Source organism: Bombus fervidus, chromosome 6, assembly GCF_041682495.2.
Source record: "Bombus fervidus isolate BK054 chromosome 6, iyBomFerv1, whole genome shotgun sequence".
Taxonomy (NCBI): domain Eukaryota; kingdom Metazoa; phylum Arthropoda; class Insecta; order Hymenoptera; family Apidae; genus Bombus; species Bombus fervidus.
Genome location: NC_091522.1, coordinates 7,819,137 through 7,846,397, shown reverse-complemented (window position 1 = coordinate 7,846,397; position 27,261 = coordinate 7,819,137). Strand labels below are relative to the sequence as shown.

Genomic DNA, 27,261 nt, shown 5'->3' with positions numbered 1-27,261 from the left:
TCTATTCAGTTTATTTAATATTCTTTCAAGACTCCAAATACAGCTTTAGATCGAAAAGAAGATTTGCTTCTGCTTTAAATCTGATAACGTCAATCATATCTCGCTACTTTGAATCAATAGTAGCCAGCGCACAATTTGTAAAGTAATACAGGAAATTGATTCATCCACCCAACATTTAGATTCTCAAAGGTTAGCAACTCGTTCCACGTTACGTTTCTCAAGCTTTTACTTATCGACACGGGAATATAGTTACATAGCCAACTTTATTACGTTTTATTACGCCCTGTATCGATCACTTTCATAATTCATCCGTTAATATCGTTTAATCTTTGGAAGTTCGAAAGCTCCACGAATGTTGTAAATGAGCGTACACGTTTTAACGTGCGACACAGCATCGTAAAGCGAGCCTTCCGTCGTCCCCGACGCCAGGAAACGTTTTAATGTTTCCTTTATCCTAACATGTTGCCGGTGAAACTTCGAAATTCGTTGGAAATTTACGACCTGGAGCGAAGTATCGAGAGAGTCGGCTGGAGAAGCGAGCGTATACGAAACCGATAGTCTCAAAGGATTCGTCGAGGAAGAGGGAGATCAACACAGGGACGTAGTTCGAATCGCGGAAATTTTAAAGGGAAGAAATTCCATTAGCTCCCCCCTTCTCCGTCTGTGTAGTTTTCAGTTCTCGATTTTTGATCTGCGTCTGACGCGACACGACGCGTCTAAAAGTCGTTCGTGAATCGCACGGCCGACGGAACATAACGGGCACCGGTTGTAAGTTGTAAAAACTTTCTCCTCTTCTCGCCAGTTTAATGCTGCTGCGTCTGGTACCACCGCGGGCGTTAGCTTTCGAATTTCTCCACGACTTTATGATAAAAAATTTTCAGTTGGAAACGTACTGTCGTGGAATCTACACGTATAAATGATAAACAAGTGGTCGTTTAGTTCGTTGATTCCATATGCTGGGAAAAACGTGAATATTCTCCTTCGTGGGTGGTGAATGGGTCTTGTTTCTTGTTATTTCCATATGATTATTATTTGATATTGTACAAGTGTTGAAAATATTTACTATGGTTGTAAAGACGTTCCAACGTTTGCGAGATTAGCGACGAGTTTGATTTCTAACGACCAAAATTAAACGTCAACAGTTTAAATGAAAAATTCTAATTCTAGTCGATTAATCCATGATTTTGTATTTGAAAGTTCAAATTTATAAATATATTAAAACATTTAAATTCAAATTATCACGAGTTTAAATATTAAATTAAGAAGTTCAGATTCGAGAAATTGAATTTCAAATCATCAACGAATATTCAAATTCTACAGGAAAAGAGATTTCAAATGTTTCATAATGTTACATATACTCTTGAAGAATTTTTAACAGTTGACAAATGAAGGATACTGATATAAAACCGACATCCACCTATCTAAACGTTTTATCCGGCTAAACTGGATAATAAACGAGTTCTACATGAAAATCACCCTTAGCACATTAAACTGACACATTCAATTTTGGAAGTAGTAACGTTATCGTCTGAACGCGACGAATAGAACGTTTCCCCGAGGAAGTTTTATCGTCGAGTCGCATGGGGAACGACGCGTCGTAAGTTCCATTTCCGGCGGTTTTCCTTTGGCGGACAGTCGAGACAAAGACGTTATTGGCATTAATAATTTCAGTCCAATTCGATTCGTTCCATTGAAATTCCCAGGAAGTTTCTAGGCTATTTCCTGGCTCACAGTTGCACGAAGTCTTCCTCGATCGTAGGCCTTGTCTCTGTTTCTGTACTTGTATCCTTTAGACACTTCTCGTAATATCAGCCTTATCGCCAACTGCAAGATGGATTTTGCATCGAAATTGTATCACTAAGTCGTTCCTTACGGTGATATGTTGCAAATTGTCAACGTGAAATATTAGGTTGTCTGAAAAGTGTTTTTCTTTTACAGACACGTCTTTTACAACAACGCATCTTTATACAAACATGAAACCTAATCTGTCGAACGTTGTAATCTTTATCTTGATAGAACAAAGTGGATCATAGGTAATTCGATAAAATAATATAAAACGGAAAATGTGCATCCATTATTTCCTTATAAAACGAACGAAAATTTTCGGACGACCTAATATGTGCGTTTGAAAAATTGTTTCTGTTTTGAAAGTGATACGTAGAATCAGACATTGGAGTAGAGTGAAAACTGGTAATCGAACGGTTCATTATGAAGCTGTCTGATTAATATTATTAAAATAATCATTAATTTTTTTATAAGCCGACATGTTCTTTGGAGCACTTCTGCAAATCTTCGCGGAATTTACGAAATAAATAGATTGCAAATTTAAATTATGCACTAAAAAAACAGACTAATCCTTACAAAAAAACTAACTTCTACAATACATCCTTCGATCTTAAATATCGTGAACCGTGATGTGAATTCATAAACCTTCGGCTTTTTTACTTGACGGCACGACAATTTTATTATTGCATATATTTTCAAAAAACAATTTTCCTATTATAATATAACTATTATACACGTAAAGATTATAAAGATTGCAAGGGGCCAAATCGTCACAGAATTTTTAACCAATTTTCTACGCAAATTACGTTCTATTAGAAAGGAGCAGGTTAAACAGTCGGATTCTTTTGGCTATGGATTGTATCTATATGTACGGTTTCGTGTTTATCCAGTGAGCAACCAAGTAGCACGCGAAGCGCATGAGATTCTCGACGAAGTTGCACGGCAGAATCAGTTGGATACCTCGAACGTACGATACGCCCAGGGACTGTCAGATCCCCAAGACACGCCCCGCGATATAATAGCAGTTGTGCCGGCAAAATCGTAACGGGGTTCCTGCAACGTCGTCTCAATTGCACCGGCGACACTTCAGATACACAGGACGCCGTAGATTGCCGTCGGTACACTCGAGTGAGTACCGTTGAAAGTAAGACGCGCACATAAGTAGGTACATACACGTACTGCAGCATCCGGTATTCGAGGCTGATGCTCCATTTTCCGGGGCAACGGAACACTAGCGCTCCTTCGTTGTCCTAAAACCGTGGAGCGTGATACAGACTGGAACAGACGATCGTAGAACTTGCTATTTTCGTTCATTTAATTTGGTTACGTGATTGAAAAATAGTCGCTTGAAATTTATCAAAGATCTGAGATCTGAAAACGTTCTAACGTTGAATCGCGTGAAGAAGAATGTAATTATTCTGTGTTATTGCCAGTTTATGATATGTTAGTGAATGATATTTGTAGGAGGAAAGTTTTAAGGCTTGCAAGGTTTGCAAGGATTTTAAATCAGTTAGTTAGTCAGTTAATGGTAATTCTCGTGCGAATTTGTAATAGCTATTTCCCAGAGCAAATAACGATAATACGTCATTTATTAATATTTCGATTCAGTTCCTTCCTTTTGTTGTAATAATAACTCTATAATAATATAATAATAATAATCTCTAAGGAAACATTAACTATTGTACATGCATAAATTCCTTCAAATTCGAAGCATCATTGTAGAAATATCACTAGTTAGAAAGGGAGAAAAGGATTCGATTGGTAATTGGTGCATTTTTTCTTTTTGACGAAAAGCTTTGATCTCATTTTAAATCGCTTAATTAGGAGTTAGATATGTTAGAAATCTCAGAAAAAGTAATTTCTATCGCGATATCGATAAAATTGTAATCGTCACATAAAAAGAAGAATTCTGCAGTCGATAATGCAAATTAGTGGATTGTTGAAAGAAGAGAAAACTGCGATTTTATTGGTCATTTCATTTTATCTATTATGGAGAGTCGTGATCGTGCCACGAGACTGAATAGTTGTCGAGTTCAGTTCATTACGGTTCTAAAATTTCTGCAGCTTAAATTACGCAACGAAGCAAAGGACTAACGTAACTTCACTACAACTTTAAGAACATCGTTACTGGCGGATGGAGCGTATGATGAAACTGACTTGATAGTTTCGTGTCTCCCTTTATGCGAAATTCTGGTTACAGTGTGATTGAAAACTTGTCGATTATATCCTGTTACGGTAGCGAAGTGTACCTATAAATTTAGAAACAGGAAACCATGTAAAATAACGTAGCAATTTCATTGTGTAATAAAATGTTCACGATTTTAACGATACGACAATTTTTACAAATTGATGATAAGTGAGAAATCTTACAGGCGATAATTTCCCTTTCTCTGTTTATTAAAAATTTTTATTGAAAAATCATCGACTACGTTTGCCAATTAGAGTTGTATAATATTTACCGTGTGAAGTATAGAACGAAGAAGAGAACTAACGTAACTTCACCGTAACTTTAATGGTATAATAACAATCACGATTCACTGGCGTATGAAGAGTATAATGGAAGACGCTCGGTAAAGTTATGAACTATACTCTCAACAAGAATTAAATAAAATATAATGTTTACCAAAAACTGTTAGTTCAAAATTAATTTGATTTAAAGATAAAAGTGGCTCTAATTACGGATGCCACTGGCTTTTAATTTAATTAGATGAACATACACAGATGATATTCTGTCGAGGATTCGTAAATTGAGAAAGAGAAGAAAGGAAGCTTATTAAAAAGTAAGAATGTAATCTTGTATAATTTAAAACTCTTGTAGAATACGGACAATTCCCCTGCGTATTCAAATAACTAGAATTTAAATACAAAAATCGAAATTTCTAGTTCAAAGTTTTCAGTATTCAACTTCGCTTCACGTATTCTTCTAATAAAAGTTAAAACTTTTTACTTGCAATCTGCTTATTCTTTGTATTTTTATAATTTGGATAAAATTACAAATAACAATTTCCTTAATATGTATATCTTATGCAAGTATTTATACTCGTATACATACATATAGGTATTTATGTAAATATATACGTACATTTTATGAACTACACGGTACAACACAAGCCACTCAATAACGACACAGTCAGTCCTTCTGAATTGTGTTGTTTAACCATTTTTAAATCGTGCCTCCCTTTTACAATAGTCAAATAATCAACCATATAATCCCTATAAAAGACAGTTTTAATAAAATACGACAAGTTACTTTTATTTAATACGGTAACTTGGTCATATTAAAATAGATAAATGATAGAAATCTTCGATCAAAAATATGGCAACCCCAGAAATTGCTTCGCGATCGACTTGGTCGCGTACATTTGAGCTTCTCTAAAATAGCACACGAGCAAAGAATATCACACTCAATTAATCGCTTTCTCTAGCAACATAAAGTCGCACTTATGATAGATTATGAACCGTATTTGAAACGAATCTTCCTCGTTATTTGAAATTTCATACCACTTCATAAAATTGGAGATAATTGGACCCAAGTTAGGTATAATACTCCAAGACCTGATTGTTAACTTTATCGCGTGTAGTCATAAAATAAACCCGCGAGGCGAAGGTTTAACGACACAAAATCAGGGATCCACAAACAACGAGATTTGCCACGAACGTTATTAGATCTTACCATTCTCTAGCTTTATCGACACGCGTACGTAACTACAGCTCATATCTCCTACAGCAAACATCTCGTATGTATACGTATAACATAGTACGTATAATTAATTTGCATAGGGTACAATGTTGCAGCGTTTGATAAACGCGCAAGGGTTGGAGGGCGTCGCGTGTATAGGCAGCTAAGTTTCGAGACAGGGTCAGGGTTAATGTGGCATGTCAGCGACTAGGGTGCGGATCTTGTGCACAAGGGAACTCGCGTGAAACGCAAGTAGCTCAACTATAAAAGCAACAGTTTGTGTGGTGGCAACGATTCGAAGAGATCTCCCCTCATCGGCGATAAACGTTAATTAACGTCGAACCGAATAGTCGAGGAGATACGTGTCGCGGTGGCCAGTAATTATGCGCCATTAATGATCGCCTGCTAATTACAAATATATTGCGAAATTAATATAATGAACGGTATCTATTAAACCGCGTTTGACTAGCCCAAAATTGATATGTTGTTCTCGCGTCCTCAGATCGAAATCGTTGATTGGACTTCGTTTTGCGTCGCATCGAATTTTTGTGACCTCTTTGCAATATATAATAGCTTTTGACGAGTAGAATTTGAAAGTACTAGTTTTAAAATACGGAGATCATTATTTTAAAAATTGTTTCTAAATTTGTCTCAAACTTTATCCGATAATAACGTTAATGAAGTATCAAAATGTTTTACATAACATACATAATGTATTCATAAAAAGTGTGTACAAGCGTTCGAATACTTTCGTGAACCACTATAACATGTACTTATATGAATAGCTTTGGAAACGATTTCTGCGCTTCAAAACTAGTATTTTTCTGGTTTTTACTCGTGAAAAACTATCATGTGTTATATAAAAAAAAAAAAAAAAAAAGAAAAAATGATAAATTCGACGTGTCCCAAGTTTAACCCGGCCGTTTGTTGCGCGACGAGGGCCAGCGTAGTTCGAATTAATTTCGTCTAAAGTTAGTCGGAATTGTTGGCGAAAGTTCCGCGTCGTAGAAGCTTCGGACTGAAACTGGACGGTGAAGTTTCGCGAGGATCGAAGATGAAATGCGAAACCCTCGGGAAGAAAAGGAAAGAAGGTGTGGCAGGCCAAGAACGATAATTAAAATGTTACTTTCTCCTGTAATGAAATGACGTAGCCGTGTTGCGCGGCCGTTTTACAAAACTTTGATAATTAATACGATTTACGTTAGGTGCCGGCGTTTTGACAAACGTAATCTCTTTATCCGCTCTCTATCTGCGCTCTCTATCTTCTTCCACTTTTTCGTTTTGCCAACTATACCTGGTGGATTCAATTTGTTCACCTATCCTTTAAGTCCTCTCGATCTCGAAGATAAAATTCCAACCTTTTTGATAATGAAAATTCACTTGCAATTAACGAAAGTATTCTTTTTGGCGTTTCGAAATTATTAACAGCGAATCAACACAACTTTTATCCGTTTTGCTACGACTATTTCAATTATTTCGATACCTTAACATATAATTCTTCTACGCATCGACTGAGATATTGTATTTTTTCTGCACGTTATTTCGTATTTAAGTTCACCAGACTATATAAGGGTCGTTAAACCTTCCTTCACGAAGTTACATTTTCCATGGTACACTCGCTTGAAACATATAATTCGATCATTATTCGCTTCCATGGCTTCTGTTCTCTTTGTTCGTGTGTGTGTTTAATCCTTTGTATTGCTATGTGAATTGGAAGTATACATCTCTGTATCTACATTTCAAAAGTTTTTTTTTCTTTTATTCTATTATCGTATCTCATCACCTATGCAATCAATCACGGAAGTCGACATACGCTCCAAGAGATATGTGTATCTGAGCTATCAACAGATAGATACAGTTTATCACAGAATTATGTAGAATTACGTGTCAACACAAAATAAACTTGATTAGAACAAATTGAGGTAATTCGAGGATAAATTAATTAAACAATTTTTTAACGCTTTTAACCTACAGAAGTCTTGCAATTATACCAGAAATTCCCGGACCTTTGAATTTATCGATGTCAAAATGATTGTAAACTATTATTGACTCGTAACCTTAAAATCCTAGTGTAATGTTAAATATACTTGTATAACAAGTGCATATTATACATATACACTTTTATAAAATTAAATTTCGAATTTTTTTATTTTTTTCCTTATTGATAACAAATTGTTATTTTTGAGAGTTTGACGTTGAAAGTATCGCTATAGACAAAGTCTTCGTTGTAATATCTCGAATTAAAAAAGCGTATGTAAATTCTCGTGACATGCTGCGTCTCTTCTATGTAAACAAAATTCTGTTTCTGGAGAGTTAAATGAAAGAACAGGAAAGACGTCAGCGCGAAATTAAACAATGTTTCCAAGTTTCGCAATTTTATGAGAATTTCATCATGACAATTTCAACGAAAGAGAGAGAAAGAGACAGACAGACAGACAGACAGACAGACAGACAGACAGAGAGAAATCGTTTCTTGAAGAGAAATAAACCGAAATGTCCCCGTGTTGTTCGCATCAACAATGGTTGTTTAACGAAACATTACACGGACGATGTAGTACTGAATTATATTTTATACTGTCGTACCGAATGTTTGCGACTGCAATACAAACAGTTACAGTACACCATATGACAAGCAACGTATTTACAAAATATTAATGTTTAATTATGCCGCAATAAAATTTCCCTAATTGACAGAGGTTAGTATTCTGTTAAACTCCGCGTTATACATGAAAACACAGGTGAAACTCGAGTGTGTTATCTCCTTTGATTCGCGCGATTGCTCTTTTTTTGTTGGATCGTCTCGATAACGATTCAACGATTGTTAGAACGTTCCTTTGCGTGTCGCTTATACAAATACGCGAATCGCTCTTTATTTCGACTTGACATTTATTGCAAATTTTATCAAAAAAGATTGTTCACGAAAGTCAAGCAACTTAAACAAAATATTTAAATCCGCAAGCAATTTTTAAATCCTACAATTAGAGGGACGAGAAACAGAAAATATGATAAAATGGTGGGATATGATTGAGAAGATAAACTAAAGAATATCTATACGTACGTTCTGTTTTATTGAAACTAATTACTTTGTCGAAACTTTTATTATTCAGAATTTTTATTCTTGTCCTCGATTGTTCTCAAAACTCTCAGATACTCTTGACTGATTCCGTATACATTTTATCATTTTCAAGTATGTTGCAAATATTCCGCTAATAAGTAGAAAGAAAAATGTAATTTAACTTCTGCACGTAAAGTTATCTAATTATCCAGAATCCTTTTCTATCATTCAATTTCCTTGCTTCCAACTTGACTGATGGCCCCTGTCATGCAATTGTAACGAATGACTCTACAAAAACGCATCAATTCGCTCATTCAAATGCTCGGTAACAGCAGACTTTATGCTGCCATATCGCGGACCAGACAACGATATTACGAGCGCAATTTCAAAGCGCCGCAAGCATGTCCCGCAGCGATTCGTGTCTCAGAATCCAACAAGGGCTGAACAAGATGAAGAAAAACGAGCACGCTGCTCTTCCCTTCTTCCAGTCGCGTATGATAATCGTGTTGGCCGACTTCGTGCATCGATTCACATTCGATTCAGGCAAATTCTTTTGGGAGAAAGAATTTTTTTCATACAAAACTGATATTTTGTCTTGTGAAAGTTTATTTTGTCGTGTAAAAACCAATACAGCGGATACTGAGAATACCTTAACAACAGAAAAATGAAATACAGTGAATTAATAGAACGGGAATAACTGGAACAATTGTTAATGGAAAATACTTTAAAGGAAAGATTAAAAGACAGGAACAAATACTGGGTTTATCTTCAAGAACTTTATCAATTTCTACATATATTATAAGCATTTAAAAATGATTTTTTGTATGAAAACAATTTTATTCGATTGTTTTGTTTCGTTTTGATTATATCAGAACAGTGTGTGTCACGATCAATTCGGATAATTTTTATTGCATTACTATAAAGTACGCACATATTTCGCTTTCTGTAAAACATTATTACATATTTGTGCACGATTCAGCAATTCGCATTGTTAACGTTTCATAAATTGCTACAGTAGAAAATTATAGGATTATTATATTCTTATATATATATATAAGAAAATTATAGGATTATTATGTTCTTATATATATATATATATTTCAAAGTATAATATATAATTCATCATTTTCCTTCTTCACCAATTTGTGCATGATTATAAATGAAAATTAACGCTCGGTTATTCATTTTCTTGATAATCGAGACCAATTATCGCGTCTAATATAAAATCAGCAGCTGCATTAATATGTACAAACAAAAGTGTAGATAATTTTCCTGCCATTTCAAGCAAGAATGGTTCTTGAAGGATACTCGGATACAAACGGAAATACAGATTTCCGCATGGAATTTATACGTACCGTATCTTCTACATACCGCGAAACACGGAGGCTCGCTATAATGTGACTTTACATCAAGACGGAAAGCAACATCGTCCGCTCGTGGTCCCTTTCTCGCCCGGATATATACGCATTCCTCTGCTGTTTCCGCTCGGGTTGCTCCGATAGAACGGGAACACGTGCGGCTGGCTCTTGATACTCGGATAATGTCGCGTAAGAACCATCCCTCCATCGGACAGAAACGTAATATAACTGAGACATTGACCCGGCGGAGCAAGAAGCCCCGTGGATTTAATATGAATACTTGAGGCAGGAACCCAGAACGAATAGGTATGGAAGTCCCGGGACCTATCATATTTTTCAACTTCGCCTCGAATGCTTCAAAGATATTTGTATTCGAGACGGGGCTTAGAATCGGTCCGGTTGGCGCGCCAACAATTTTCAGAGCGCCGCAAGTGTAGCGGACTTTCATCGAAATCGCGGAAACGACAGCTAACCGCGCAGCTTATTAAAAATGTTCCGCGTGTCCCTTGTCTACCGTGTTTTTCCTTTTTTTACTTTTTATCATAGGAGTGACACCAAATAAATGTGTAGCTTTTGAGTGAGACATGTTTTTGCTGGAAATAGTTTACGGACAGTTTACATGTGTTTGCTTTGATAAAAATGTTCTCTGTGGCGTGGTGCTCACTTATTAGAAATGCTCTGCTTGTCGTTCGACTATTACTTTTCTCTTTTCATTTTTTATCATGGATCTGACACCTGATAAATTTGAGCTTTTTTTTGGATGAAATGCGTTTCTGAGAGAAACACATTATCCTGTACGTTTTCTTTACTATGCTTGGAAATGGTCTTTTAGATATGATTCTTGTTGAGTCTAGTGTTTTCTTCTTGTTCTTCCCTTGAGAGAAAGAGAATGCGCACGAGTGACTGAAAAGTGTCTAAACTCAGACGTAATCCTTCACGTTAAGTTACATGAAAAGCTTGTGAGTTTTTCACGGAATCTGGATATTTTTTACCGTTTTGAAGCGTCATATCCTGTAAGCGGAAATTTAGATTTATTCCTCTACGCATTTGTACGATGGCGCTTTTAAACGATAACTTAAAAGAAACTTCGAAAGTTTCATATTCTACTTCGTCTACGCGAAGATATTTTCGTACACGAACCTTTCTCATTGTCTTCATATCTAGAATCACACTTTATAAATATCGTTCACCTCTTTCTCATTATCCTATATACGTAGAAATACAAAAAGCACAATACAAAACGAATCGATATGTGCCATTTTACAACAATTTTCGGTAACTTTCCCCCAAGTTGTTTTACAAAATAACAAGAAGATTTACATATGTAGATTAATATTTCGAATAAGAAACTAGAAACAATTAATCTATGCAAAAAATTGAACTTTCAATTTATTTCTGTCTTTTGTCGTGGAAACGTAGTCACAAATTGTCGCGTTAATGTTATCACGCTCGACTCAGAGCGTCGTTTTCAATAACCGTGTGAGCAGTACGCTTAACTGAGACTCGCACACAGGATGTAGATAGCGAGGACGTTGTCTTACAATGTGGCTGGAATGGTCCCGGAACACTATGCGGATAGTACGTAATAATCCATGGTGTCTGCCGTGGACCACGTTTGCCGGCGACCCACTTCACCTATACTGCACCTACCACTCCTGGTTTGTAGACTTCAGTTTAATTACAACGCGTGTTAACGACCATATATAGGCCGCGGTGCTCCAGGCTCCTCGAAAATTGTCGATTACTGGTGACCTCTTCATTCAATTGTCGAGTCGTTCTCTCGAAACCAGCCAGATACTGAAAGTTTCGCGATAATTATAACCGTGTGAAGCATTTTACAGTTATTCTGATTGTTGTCTTAACGAATTCTAATTTTCAACTAACATTAAAATTCTTTAAAATTTGATGTGATCTATCAGGGTGCGTTTTATTTTCAATATAGATTCTTTAGGTCCTCAGAATGTAAACATTTATTAAAATATGCTGGTGCTTGAATTAGGACCACGCGTAAAGATTTGTATTTCATGAAGTTCAACTCACGTTCAGCTCACTTTCCAAGAAAGAGTGTGAAATATTGAAAACTTTGAGTTCAAGTCCAATTACCAAAGACTATAAATCTTCATAGATTTTCACGTAGACCCCATAACGGAAACGCCATAGATTCTAATATACTATGTGTGTGAACGCAGACAATAGGCTTGTTAAACGCTTGGGAAGAGTCCAACTAGCGTCTTCATGCTCCGTAGCGCAGCCTCTATTCCCTTAAACGTTATAACTTTTAGTTTTATACCTTAAGTGAACTTGCCCTATCATTCTTTTTTACTAGCCTACAATTTTCACTTATTTACGACAAACAAATCAAAGTATAAGAACAAATAATTGAAATAAGAGAGGGAAAATCTTTATCAAATTAAATTAGGTTCTTATACATCAAATATCGCTCTAACTAGTGTTTACATACCTATCTTTGATTAAATAATCGCGGTCTTTGATGTTCTACGAGAGTTTGCAACAAGTTATAAACCTAGCGTTGATTATTTTATGAGGCAGAGAGAGGTTCTTCTCGAGAGAAAATCACCAACGGTTGATCAACTCAAAGCCAATTACCGGTTTTAGCCGTCTACCTTGATTCAAGGCTTGGTTTGGTGGATTTGAGATTCGCCTGGAATTTCTGCGCCCAGCTGGCTTAATGTCAGATTAATGCAAGCTGATGTTAAACTATAATTTATTGTATAACCCAGTTCGCCATTACATAGAATTGTAAGCGTTACAATATGATTTAATGTCATCCAACTAGGATGACATGTATGATTTATGTTTCATTGTTTGTCTCGTCATCAGTGATGTCGATTTTCAGGTGAAATTTATATATTTCAAAACTAACAAATGCTTTATATAATTTTTGTTTCCATTCGGTGTTGGTTTTGAATATGTCGAGTTAGAAAAATTTCCAATATATGACAACTAACCTACTTTTAAAGGATCAGCCAAGTTGAAGTACTTGCCATCGTGAGTGTATAATGAACGCAGTCATAGATGTTCTATATTGTATCTACTACTACGTTTATGTGAAGACTACGTCCTGTGTTCTAAATGAAACTATATGAAAGTTCGTACTCTTTCGTGGAATATAATGAGTTCATAAACTAAGAAATTAAATAGATACAACAAAGTGTAGACACCTTTAGGAGTTTTACGAGAATACAAAATGAAAAAAATCTTGAATTTCAGATTGCGTGAAAAATTCTGTAGCCAAATTCAGTAAATAACTGCCACCAAAAATCTAGCTCAATTGTTAATTACCAATCTTAATGAAATATTTAAAAAGAATAGTGTTTTGAAAAATACTTGACCTAAATATTTTTTGTTTGTAATCATCCCCTTCATTTTTTAGGGGATAAAAACAATTCTTGAGAATCGCAAATATATTTTTTAGAATATCTTGGAAACCATTAGAGTAATGGGAAAAGTTAATCTGTCTTTAAAAAATAACACTGGTTCCAATCATGTCACAGACCATGCAGATAAAGCGTAAAAGTTTGAAGATTAAATTGAACGATTAAAACTTTCAATTTATCCGATTACAAGAAAAATTATTACACGATTTAAAAAAGTAAAAGGTTGTCCTGACATTTCGAACAAATCGAAGAATAAATTTAATCGTGGTTGGAGTGCAAATGTTCCTCGTGTACAGTCTCCATTGCAAATATCTCTGAAAATATGAAAATTGAAAAAAGAGAAAGGGTCACTTCACCGAGCTTGTTTACAGTCAGAGAGTCGACCTCCTGTAGGAAATTGATCCTGAATGAATTTTAATAACGTAGTTGCACTCGTCGAGTTCGAATACTTCACTCTGCCCTTCGCTTTCCACGTTGTGTCCCATGAATGAATCTCAAACTCGATATTCATGCGTTGTCGGTGTTCGCCACAAATAAATGACGTATACGCGACAAGAATCACCAATCGATTTACAGCTGCGGAGTTCGTCGTTCGTGACCACGAAACATCGACTGTGGATCGATTGAAGAACTTACATCAGAAGATTGGTGGCGGGTTTATCGTGGCACAATTGATTTTCGTCGACTGGCAGTTAGCGCGCGCAATACATCGTTAGATCGTGACACGGCAAAGAACAAAAGCGTAGAACACTATGTAGTCGTTGTTGAAATTTCGAAAGAGCGAGGGAAAAAGAAAAATGGGAAAAGGTTAGGGAAAGACAAGAAAATGGATCGTTTATTAGTCCCATTTTCCGAGGCAAACGTTCGATTTTCTCTGTTCTTAGTGAAACGTTGCAAAGTGACCCTTCTTCCTATCCTGTTGCGCAGGATGTGATACAGGAGGCAGCACGGGAAGCTAATAAACGAGGAATGGTAGCTGGAGGACTCGCATTAAATACGCGTGCGACTTTCAAAGGCGACGTAATTAAAATGGCGAAACTGCTCTTGATCAATTTAGCTGGTCCATTCTTTGACGCCGTCCCAACTGGAACGCAATTTGTTCGCGTTGAAAGAAGGCCTCCAACCATTAGAACCGCCTTCCAACTAGACTTTTGATTCTACTGAAACGCTTTAACACACATTAATCGGAAGTTTCGACCTTCGTCTGCCGTGATTGATTCCGTTTTGCCCTTTGGATGGTGTTTCTTGTGCGATTTTACGGCCGCAGGCAAATTGGAGTTTAGACGAGTTGTAACAGTTTCGAAATATCGTTGGATTCACCGATCTTGATTGAAGTTTACAATGTTTGTTCGTATCTGTCGAAACAACGTTTGTTGGCGCTCAAGAAACTTGGCGTGCGGACACCCACAAGTGATAATGGCCGTTTATGATCAGACACGCGTAGACAGCGTTCCACTGGTAGAAAAATATTCATCCGCGTTCTATTTTTTACATCTTGTTCAATATCAGAACTTTTCCAATAAAATTGATACATCGGCTTAGTCTTTGTTCAGGTAACACATGTTAGTGAACAAATACCAGAAACTTTGAACAATTGATTAAAATGTTTATTTGTGCTTGGTTGTACGTTATATCATCAATGTACAAAAAGCGAATAGTATTTGTTAAATTCAATCGACTCAGATACTTCGTGCAGAGATTGTAATAAAATTGTAAAGGGTTCTTTGTCGTTGGCTTAGGAAGCTGGTTGAACGATTTCAGAAAGCATCATCCAGCGAACATGAAGAGAATCCAGTGTTTACGTGGGCCAAACATGCGTGCATCGAGCTGAAGCGGTTAGTGTGCTAAACGATCGTCTGCTTCAAAGAGAGGCGATCCGAGTGGCTCGGTAGCCGCAAGTGGTGCTTGCTCTATTATGTTTTTGCCAATATATCGATCGTCGATGGTTCAAAGATTAAACTACTATATAGGAGAGCGGCGTGTTGCATATTATAAATCCCCACCTAGTCAGTGTAATACTTGGAATGGGAATACTTGAGCGTATTATCAATATTGAAAGAGAATCTACTGCGTAATACCACACTAAATATTTCATCGTATAAATCACGCGGGAGATAACATTTTCGTATTATTAAAGCTGTATAAATCATCGGAGGAGGGATCGATGAATCTTTAACGATAGAGGCGAAATTCGGCCACGATCTTGGTTAATTTGATTTTATGTCATAACCAATGCGGAAATAAATAATTGGAGAACCATATACGATAGAATATTAATTAATCGGCCAATCGACGCTTTATACATACGCATGGGCGTATCTCAATTATACGGCCATATAATTATACATGGAAACAGTCAGAACAATTTAGCCAGGTGAACCTTTATCAATTTATCGACCTGACTTATTATTCTAACGAACGAAAACATAAATAAATAACGAACAAAGTCATAAATACAGTATCTACAAATAAGATATAACCGAAGGAGAGAAAGAGAGAGAGAGAAATGATCATTCATTTAATATAAAAAACTCTATTTATATTATCTGATGGAATCAAGTGGCAAAAAATTGTTTCATCCAATTTTCATATTATGGAATTTTGTAGAGCAACGACGCACGTTTTTCACAGTGATCGTGAAATCTGGTGAGAAAATACGTACATATATTCATCTCGGGATCTGCGCAAGGGCTGAACCCCGGTCATACCTTTCAGCGTATGTAAATATAACCGCGCGCCCCTCTATTTGCATACCACGGATTCTGCTGGAAAACCATTCCTCGATCGGCGGCCGATCAAAAATCGTCTGCTCGAGCATTTTGAATATGTAATTCCTGGTAAATCTTTTACGCCCGCGCGACACACAGCATATTCGCGTGTCCTCTTTTGTCTCCATTCTATCCCATTTTTCTTTTTTGAATCCGGACGCGCGATCGTCAAATATCCGACGACGCCGCCGGCGATTCTGCTCGTGTCCATAACTTTTCGTCGATGTCGTTTTAATGGCAACGCTGTAGGGCAAAATATCGTATTTGTACGGAAAATCGGAAACTCTAGGGATTATCTGAGAATTGCATCGCCAAATATTGAAATTGATATTTGTTTCCAGTAAAATATATATACAGGTGAATATATACAGAGTATATGTAAATATTTCTGAGAATTTAACCGAAATTATTCTCCGCTGATGTATTTTTTATTAGGAAACAGTAGAAAGAATATACTTCGCGCAAATTACGAAAATAGAAATAATTTTACTTCTGCGTTTATCGCTGTATAAAAAGCAAGGTTATAGTATTTTTCCTTATCAAACCCAATTTATCATTGAAAGCTTATATCGTAATATAACTCGTGGCTTTATAAATTTGATTTAATGCAAGTTAAAATCATTTCCAATGTTCGATATTGTTATTTTACCCAGAATTATATTATTCACTTTTGATAATATAATGCTTTGAAACCTTTATCTCAAGCTTAATATAATAAAATCAGATTAAATTTCACGGTTTCGGCAAATTTCAACTCAAAGTCAGTACCATCGTACGATAACGTTGAAATATTCCTCGATACTCCCTATATCCTAACAATTCTGTCAAAATCGATTCGAATGAAAAATCATCCGCGGTCTCCTGTCAAAATACGACTTATCTGTCCCTGCCAGTGGTTCTTATTTCAAGAGCTATAAAAAACGAAAGGTCTCGCCGGATGATCACCGATGAGAGGTGTATCTGGTGTTCCCGCGAGTCATCATCGACCTCGGGAAATAATTCGTTTTTCACTGTTATCTGCTCGACCGGTGGCTAGGGAATTGAAATCCACCGAAGTAAATTGGTTTCGCTTGGATCCGTTTTAATTCCGGTTTATACGGGTTGCGATGTCGCTTGAGGTCTGGTATCAATAATCGAGACGCGAGCTAATGCGGGTAAAGCGCTTTCGCGGCTGACGGATTCGGATCGGAGAACGGTTACCACGGTTTTGTAAAACGGAAACTCGGAGCAAAACGCGATAAATCGCGCAACCTGGTTTGCCCGGGCTTCGTATCGCGCGTTCCGCGGCAGCACTCCAAATGAATAAATTTCCACGCGACAAAAGTGCTCTCCCGCGTACCCTCGATCGATCGACAGATTTAACGGGTGCCACGGCGCCGTTCGCAATGAACAATCGAGCCCCGGTAACAACCAGGCCCTTTTCTTTTCCCGATAAATTTAACGGGGCCGTTTAATTCGAGGAGAATCGTTTCGTGCACCAAATTTGCCTCCGATCGCGTGGAAATCGTAAATGACAGAGGTTGTCAGTGATTTAATTCTTGCCGAGCGGAGGCTGGATCATTGTTGTCACGGATGTCGAATATTTTACTTTATTTGGAGCTTTCCGAAGCTATATATGACAATTGAATTTGCTTGAAACATAAATCGTTCGTATAGTTTGATAGAATAATAATGTAGATGTATTTTAGATAGAAACAAATGTGAAATATTTGCATGAGTCGGAACCAAGCTAGTCTCCGCTGCGCAAAGGACGAAGTATAGTTTTGTCACACTTACTCGCACAGTTAAGAATTAGGTACTAATAAATGAAACTATTCTTGACGATTAATATACATTATTTTCTTCACTTTAATACATCTTTAATTTATGAATGTGTTAATACCCTTAAAATACTTTTTTCGATATCTTCAACCAAATGTGTAATATAACAAATTTAGGGTTAATCGAGAGGTATTTTCTTTGAAAAATTACTTTTATGCTCGCTTACGCTGATGTTTATAAAAATTGCGTAATCCGTTTTAGAAGATTAACGTGATTATTTTAGTTGTGCGAGAACTGATTTTCGTTTCACGGTGGACTGAAACGGAATATGACTAGGATATTTTAGTTTAAGCGTGCAGACGTAATTGGAAGGGTAGAGACACGTTTTACGTCTACGTAAATATCCTCCGGTAAAGTGGAAATTACGAAGATAATCTTCGTTGTATCAAGCATTACGCTAAGCCGATTCCAGTGAGCTGATTAATGATCTTTTAACAGGTACCTCTAATTGCTACTTGCTGCGCACATATTTCGCCGCGACGTTTTAATCCGTAGATCATGAAACTGTCGTAACATAAATTACACTTAATTCGTGAAATAATGGACAATTTAATTATCAATGCAAAACGACGAAGAAAACGGATGGAATTTTAATAACAACCGTTATTTCTCATAATCGTAGTCGTAGATATGTAGCCGTGTCTCGCTATATTTCTAATGAAATTTCGATATATTTTATATGATACGTACAACATGTGTGTTCGAACACTTTCGCGAGCCTTTATGCAGGCGATAATGTACACATTCCTCCAAAGCTTTCATGAACTCACTAAAAATTTCTAGACTACGCTTAATTCCACCAATAACGGAGACTCGTAAAATGACGACATGGTACAATTAAAAGCAGCATAATGCTGCAATTTGTTTTATCGTCACCGTTTTGATGTATGAATAGAAGCGACGCGGCACTGTCGCTTGCCATTGCGTAGTTTGGCAATCATTCAGCCGCCATTTTCATGCGGCGCTCGTATCGGAAACCACCGGAATGATACTCACCGTAACACTGGCATAAAATTATCGGTACACGTATAAACATCGTAATTCCTGTGCGACCACGAGGCAGCCGGTCGTAGACGCGTGATGGCCGCGCTTATATTTTACTTGAACGAAAATTAACGAGCCGTGGAGTAAATAAGCACTTTGCTTACGATGCATAGCCGGTGTTGCACGAGTCTCGGGTCATAAAACCCATAAGCCGTAGCCCACACGGCGGACGTAACCGTGAAAATTCCTCGAACACATATGCAGGACCTCTTACCCTGTTCTATCTTGTGTGGACGACAAGGTACCACGATACACGTGTATCACGATCCTTGTATTTTCACGAATCTACGATCACATCCTTTTTTTTCTTTTTTGTCCGTTGTTTCGAATATTCACAAACGCATACACATACGTATGGAAACGAGTAATGCGGGAGGCTTGTTTGCTGGGAAAATCGGGATTTTTGAGAGCTTCGTAGAGCTTAATCCATTAACCCTCCAACAGCCGGCCGATTTTCATATGTAGCGATTTTCTGTACAGAAACGCGACCGATTTTCGATCTTTTATTCGTAATTTAGAGATCATTTCATATTTCATATACCTAATTCATGTCTGTGATCCACTGTATTGCTATGAAATGTATTTAATAGTGTAATAAATGGAGTAATACCTATCAAACTCTATATTGACATAATGTATGCACTTAACGGGTTTCGATAAAGAGCAGTTTATCAAACCAAAATACTGTGTAGAAAACAAACCCTATAACATATAGGAATGAATGTAGCTTTGCTATTTGGTGGGCGTGCTTATTGAAAGGTCGATAGTGCTGACTGTTTCGATGTTGCTAATTTTCCTTCGCATACTCTGCATAACCGCTATTATTATTCAAACATTCGTAGAATGGCAGAGCGCAGACATGGAACAAATTCCAAGCGCACACACGGGCGGTTTTGACTTGTTGGTAAATATTTGAATCGACCAGACATCCTAAAATCGACTCACGGCGCGTATGCAACATCTGCTCGAAATTCTCTGTTGAATTGTAATTGAAAACCACACGTGGAAAACACAACGAGTTCGTTCAAAGTTCTAGAGATGTATTATTGGCTAACAGTATATTAAACTTTAAAACTATTCTCTGTAGAAGCGCAATTGTTGGCACGCATAAACACGATCGCGTCTGCCTTCGGTTCGATCATTTGATATAGCGTTAACGATTCCATATTTCGAAGTTCTGGAATTAATGGTGAAAAATAGATCGTGTCTGGTTCAATATCCGTGCTGGCAACTAAGGTGACCGTAAAGTCGTTCTATCGGCACATAATAATAAATCACGCTCGCGTTAGCGTTTGTATACCGTTTACAACCATGCAGGATAAAATAAGTTTCTAGAAAATAAGGTTCGGCCGTGGCAATTTCCTTGGCTGAGGAAAAAAGGAGAAAGCTCTCTACAGCTGAGACCCTCCATTTCGGCGGTCGAAGTCACTTGATTTATCGAATGGGCAGCAGCAGGGCGAACGATACGTTATTAACCGTTGACGAGCTACGAAATGTGGGCCACAGAGCGTTCGAGGTTCATCACGAGGCTAACAGTTATGAAAAATGCCAATACGATCGTTCCTCTCGTAAAATCCTACCTTCTAGTTTATCGACGAATTTCGTTTAACCGCCGGATATCGTATTTATCTTTGTACGTTCGATTGTCGATCCTCCATCATTCCCACGATTGTTGAATTTGATTTGTTCCATGAATACTTCGGGAAAGGATGGCTGGCAGAGTTTTCGAGGGTGTAGACGACGAACGCGGATTACACCGCAATATAGCTCGCGTGAAAATTGAAATTCAGCGATGTAACCCGAGCGAGGGGAACACGTCTCGAGAGTGAAATTTCTCCTTAGTGGTGGAAACTTAATTTTGAATATTCACTGGAGTAATATGACTCGCAAGTAAACCCTTTATTCCAGACGTTTCCTCGAAATGCGCTCTTCAGATCGCTGTCATTTTGATTTTGATGCATCTTACGTATTTTCGATCTCGACGTTACTGTACCTCCGAAACTTTCATTTATATGAAATGGAAGTTCGAAAAGTCTTTTATCGTACCCTTCTCCAGGAAACTAGAATGTTCTTAGTTTTTGTTTTAATCTTATTTCTGGTATTTTCATACTTGTCCGGATTTTTTAATTTGTTCGTCCTACGACGTACTAGATTCTGTTTTAAACAGTTGTTATTGTTAGCGAGGTTTATAAAGATTACTCGCATTTCTGGTAACTGTCAACCTACGTGTACAGTTTTGATTTGTTCAAGATTTCGAATATATCTGATTAAATCGAAGCGTTTGCGATAATATGACGCGTATTCGAGCGATGGTTCGTGGAACGTGAACAAACGCGTGTAAGCTTCATGCCCTTTTTAAATCGTCGATATACGGGGATTTCCATTGCGACATTTCATGCGTCGCTCATACGTCAACGTCGCTATCTCGTTAACTGTCGAAAGGACGAATTCGATACGATACGACGTTATAAATATAGATTTACGGAATCACCTTTTCTAACGCTGTGGACATGATTTAAAGCATTCTATATTCAAAATTACAAATTGATGAATGTTTGATTTTTGAGAATCAAAGTATACAATTTTCTTCAAAATATTTAGTGTTCATTAGATCAGACACGATACTCTAAATGCTTATTTTATTCTTGGCACAAAAATCTCCTTACTATAAAAGATTCGTTGACTCATAATGGAATATGTGTGGGTGCGTTGTTGCGATGTATTATTTTCAAGCAAGCAATTACTTATCTGGGTCCTTCTGCACAGATTTACGAGTCACAAATTACCAGTAGTAATAAATTTTCTTGCGTAACAGCAACACGTTGGATAATAAATCAAACCAGATTTTACAATCTACAAATCATATAACTACCTTATTTAACATAAAACTGTAAAATTATGAGAAAGAAGTCTGTAACCTACAACTTGTAACTTCTCAGTTCACTGATATTACTGGTAAATTATTATGCAGAAAGATCTTAATGACTCCATAGTAACAAAACCAATTAAACCAAATATATATAAATACTTTAATAAAATCCACCGATTCACAATTATTCATTCATTTTCCGTTGGAGCTACGAATTTGAGTTACAGAGTTAGCTCAGATCGCGTATACAAACGTAGTAAACCAAGATTCGATATTCGAAATATAAAAATTCTCTCGCATATTTTCACACGAAATAAACCGCAGCATATTCAATACCGTGCTACTTTACACAAAAACCTTTCACTTCATTTTCTCGAGCAAGAGCTATTTCAAAAAAATCAAAAACCCATCGCGCCACGGCAGCATCGCGTTCTCAGCGTTGCCAGTACACCGTAAAACAACAATTTCAAACGTTATTCCTTCCAAGCCGCGCACCTTGCTCGATTTAAGTTCACGACTTGCAACCCTCAAGAACCGACCCTCCAAATATCGCACCTTTTCACTCGTAGAACAACGCGCGGAGAGCAGAACTTCTCACTCCAAGCCGAAACTGTTTACGACAGCAACGGTGCGCGCGTTTAGGCATCTATTTGCAAAGAGTGCGCGGCGCGGCGCAACGGGGTGACGATAAACCGTATCCGAGACAGCCAGCAGCCGAATGGAAATAAAGAGGCGGTTGGAGACGAACTTTATCCTAAGAATAGCAAGTGCTCATTACTCCTGTTTCCTACGAGCTGTACCTTCACACTTCTCTTCACATCCTCCTTTTCTCTGTTCCCTCCTCTTTTATCTGTGCAATCCTATGGATCGTATTTTAGGCTTTAGCATCGTGTAGTATGTTAGTCGTCGAGGACCTTGATCGTCGTCAGTTTCTTCGATATTCAACACGCGGACACAAGAATAAGATTCCAGATAATTGCACGGAAGTTTGTAACCCTACCCTTACCCTAATTTTGTAAGTTCAGGGTAAGGTAGGACTATTTCAGTGAAACTATAAACAATTTCTTTCGTAAGAAATAGATTAATAATATCAGTTTACTTGATTGTATTAAGTTTAACTTGATTAATGTCAGTTTACATAACTAACATCCTTAATACTTTTTGGATATTCATGACACTGACGAAAACATATATCTAATCCCAAAAACAAATGGAAAGATCTTAAAAAATTTTAACGTAAAATTGGCCAGTAACATATTGAATTTTATAGTTACTCTTTCATAAAAGACAAGAAATATGACTCGTCATATTTTTCATTTATACCCAAAGTTCCACTTTCTCTTCGTGTCAGACGCTGGTGGTATCTGATGAAGTATAACAAGTTCAACTATCCTGTACGAAGTTCAAAGTTGTATTTTGCAATATATTGTATCTTACTTAACTCAGATAAATCAACAGATTGTTGCCCTCATATTATTGCGTCAGTCGAAAGCACTTGGTTATCGAAACAGGTTGTAGAACTTGTGTATGAGTTTAACAGCGATGTTATTATCGTCTGTTGTATAGGAAATCGCGTCGGTGAAATTTGTCCGTCTGCTTCGATCGCTAACGGTAGTTTTATTCTAATTGACGAGCATGGATGACGATGTTGCAAGCTCATAGATGGTTCAGGATGGGAAACGGATGCGTTTCGATGCGTAACTAGCGCGAGAAGCCATCGAACGAGACGGTTCGTCGCTCGTCGCGCCAATAAAATCCTATCATTCCGGAACATTGTGTTCAGAATTACGAGACACGAGGTTCGATTCACCGAATTCGGTGACCCCGTCTTTATTTCACCAACTCCTTTGAAGCGTGTCGCGCAACTGCCCCAGGTTGTTTGCCAATGGGGTGATTCGGGTTTCCAGAGAAGTTTAGGATGGACCGAGCGTGGTTTGCGACACATTGCGATGAAATCGTAGCACCACTGTTTTCGATTCTGGCGCTGGGGTTTGTTTAAGTAGATTGGTTTGCTTCCTTTTTCTTTGACGAGTTTCTGAAACAGAGCCCAGTTAAAATTATTTGAAGTTGCAGCGATAAAATAGGTTAGGTTTTTTAATTAACGTTTCTACTCCCGAGTTTCTATATATGCGAACAGAATGAAAGGTAGAGGTACGATATATTTCAATAGCTTCGGTTAAAGGAACGAAATCTAATTTAATAAAAGGAGAACACTTTGGAGAGAACGGTTTCAATTTCGAAACTGTAATATATTACACCAAAAAACACGGCAACCTATTCGAACGAATTAGAGTAAAGCTCGTGTTTCCTGAAATTTACGTAGCTTTCTAGGAAGATATTTGGCAGATGCGAGTTACCTCTTCAAATTACAACTTGCAATTCTACATGCTCTAGTTGCATCGATGTAAACTCACCCCCAAATCTTTTTCAACAATGTAACCCAATATTGCTTTCTACTTTTACATTGACGTTACTTCAAAATTATCTAAAAATGCCATATGTAAGAAATTTACAAAAAAAGCACAAGAAACTGAACCAATTCTAAGTATGGTCAATATATGCGCTGCTACTGATATATATGTCGCGGCATTTTTATTATCTGAAACTTAATTGCTAGATTTCGAGCGATAATTATTGACACAACTGTTAAATTTTTATGTGTCTTAATAAAAATATTTAAGAAACAAACAAAACAGACAACAATAAGGATAAAATAAACACTGTTAATTAAACTAAAGGCGTCTCATATAATTGTATTTAAAAGATACAAAACAATGTGAAAAACACGAAATATTTCGCCATGTCTTGAAAAGTGGAAAAACATGCTAGACAGGATAATCTTAACTAAGGAGGGTAACGAACGTTCGAGTCTCAGAAATTACTTTCCATTTAAAGGAAAGTCTGGTAGCCATTTAACGATAGGCACTCGTATCGATACGAGTGCAATTGAACCGTCCAACCAGCGCATTAAATTTACAGTACAAAGGACTGAGATCTCGAGACTTTTCACGTTAACACGTCCAGTTAATTCTTAAAAGTTTCCCTCGTGGCCTGCTCGAGCAACGAAAGTTTCAGGCGAGTGAAAAGAAACGCGGTGAAGGGGCGCAAAGTTTCGCGAGGCTGGAAGCTCGATACGAGTCGATCGAGCAGAAGTGACTGCGAGTGGGCCGATCCTCTGGCTGAATTATGTACTCTCATATGTGGGTCGAGCTGATATACGGCTCGCCCTTCTGAAACGTCATTCTCTTTTCATTGCTGGCCGTGCACGCTTCTCCTGCAAGTGGCACGGCTCTTACTGACCAACCGATCCTAAAGCGGATCCTCCAACGATACTCTTAAATCACTATGTACAAACCATATCATGCGGTGAAAGATACTCGTGTACTTCTTGCGAACAATTTTATTTAACCCACTAAAGACCAAGAACTGGTGGGTAAATGCACTTTAAGTGACTCAAGTTAAGTAACTGTAAATAAAGTCACTTGCATACTATTTTATCAAGGTGTAAGCAATGTATTAGAGAAATAGATACTTTCCAGAAATTACATGTATGTAATACAAAGATACAAGAAAACTTTTCATAATTTAAAGAAAAATAGATTATCATATATATAAATATCAATTCTTTTTGTGTTATAAATATTAGGTTGTCCGAAAAGTTTCTTATGAGGAAATAATAGATGCACAACGTTCTTTGTTTTATATTATTCTGTCGAATTACGTACGATCTATTTCGTTCTGTTGAGATAAACATCGCGATACTTCACAGACTTGGTTTTACGTTTGTATGAAGGTGCATTGTTGTAAAAAGCACATTTACGAAAGAAAGGCACTTTTCAGACAACCTAATATATCGATTTTTTACAATTGTATAATATCGTATAATATTGTATAATATTAACGAAGCAATACCTAGGCCATGTTTTCAGTAATGTTACGTTTATGCAACTTATATATATATTATTTCACTATAACGATATTCTAATCTTTACCGATATCAAGTCACAGTTTGAGCCTGTTACTTCTGATTATAACCTGGCCAATACCAATACCTGGTTGTATCAATAGCCAACAATCTAAGGTGGCGCCGTCTGGACACTCTAAAAGTTGAAATTTTTACATATGTTATTTAACAACGGTCCTGCACGTGAATTATAATGTTGCAACGTCGTAAAATACATAGTCAACGCGTTTCCGCTTTTATCGAGGCAATTTTTCGGCGCGTTTAATTTTTTCTTTTTTTTTTTTCATAATACCGTATCGTTGATATGCGACCGGTTCTCCAGTGGAGGCGCGATTTAAACGATCGTTATAAGAAAAGTGGCACACTCTTGAGTTTTTATTAGGAGGCATAATGTTAAGCGTGATGCTGAGGCACGAGCTTCGAGCTGACCGTTTATGGTCGTGAATACCGGTGCACGAGAACCACTTTGCTTCTATCGGTATTTTTTCGCGGAGCGATATCCTTTGCGTCGATGCTGTCGCGCTCTATTCGAGTCGGGAGAGCCTGTAATTCACCAGCATGTTCGAATGCAAATTGCTTCAGCTCGAGATGACATTCTTCCGAGACATTTGGGTTTCGATAAGTACATCGGCTTGTAATTTGTGGACTGGACGGAAGAGAAACGGAGTTAGGTAAATGAGATTGTTGATAACGTAGTTGTAGACTGTGTACTACAGAAAATTCGTATAGTTTACCGAAGATCATGATAGAATCATCTTTTTTCGAGAAACATTGTTTGTAAGAGGAACGATTTTTAAACAATATTTCTTCTTGTTGACGGAGGAAACAAATGTTCAGTTTCTGGTTAATTGGACTTCAAATATTTTTATGTGACGCTCAGTTAAATCCAATCTATTTTTAAGTGAGTTTGTTGTTATTTACTTGTGTTTTAAATTACTAATATAAACATTTGTAAATTACTTTCATAAACTGTGACGTTTTCCCATTATCGATTTTTAATAACATTCAATGACTTTCAATATTGTTCCAGTCCAAATCACAGTGCTTTATTACTTGTTGATTATCTCAATTAATATTGAATCTTTGACCCATGAAATTTCAAACAGATTGACAGAGTAATAGTAACCAGAAAACAAGCTGCAACTGAAAGTTATTTGCAATTTCTATATGCACAAATATTTTTTGACCAACCAATTTCAACCAAATTCCAAGTCACGAATACTTTATAAATAGGATAAAAAAAGATAGTTTCTATATGGGAAAAGGTGACATAGAACAAGAGAGGATACATCGGTAATTAAGGCGAGTATGATATTTCTTCTTAATTTCATGTCAAACTTCTCATAAAGAAGGGACGAAATTAATGAAACGATCTAACGTCAAATACTAATAATAGTCGGATAATTCAACATTCGCGGAGTACTGACTTTAAATTACGGTCTTTAGCCGCAAACGACAGACTGATTAATGGGAAACAAATTGAAGATGGCTCCAGAAGTGGCGATGATGCGGCTCTGGAG

General features: G+C 37.0%; 1 protein-coding gene and 1 long non-coding RNA gene across 2 annotated transcripts in view; one reads left to right on the top strand and one right to left on the bottom strand.

The window, feature by feature from the left end:
- Kair1d (Kainate-type ionotropic glutamate receptor subunit 1D) overlaps positions 1-27,261 on the top strand; it is a 227,897-nt gene that overhangs the window by 53,367 nt on the left and 147,269 nt on the right. The gene's annotated exons all lie outside the window — the stretch shown is intronic.
- LOC139988321 (uncharacterized) lies at positions 11,254-22,474 on the bottom strand. Its single transcript, XR_011800072.1, has 2 exons — positions 22,333-22,474; positions 11,254-11,674 (listed from the first exon to the last, which is right to left on the bottom strand). It is a non-coding gene; the product is annotated as an uncharacterized lncRNA (long non-coding RNA).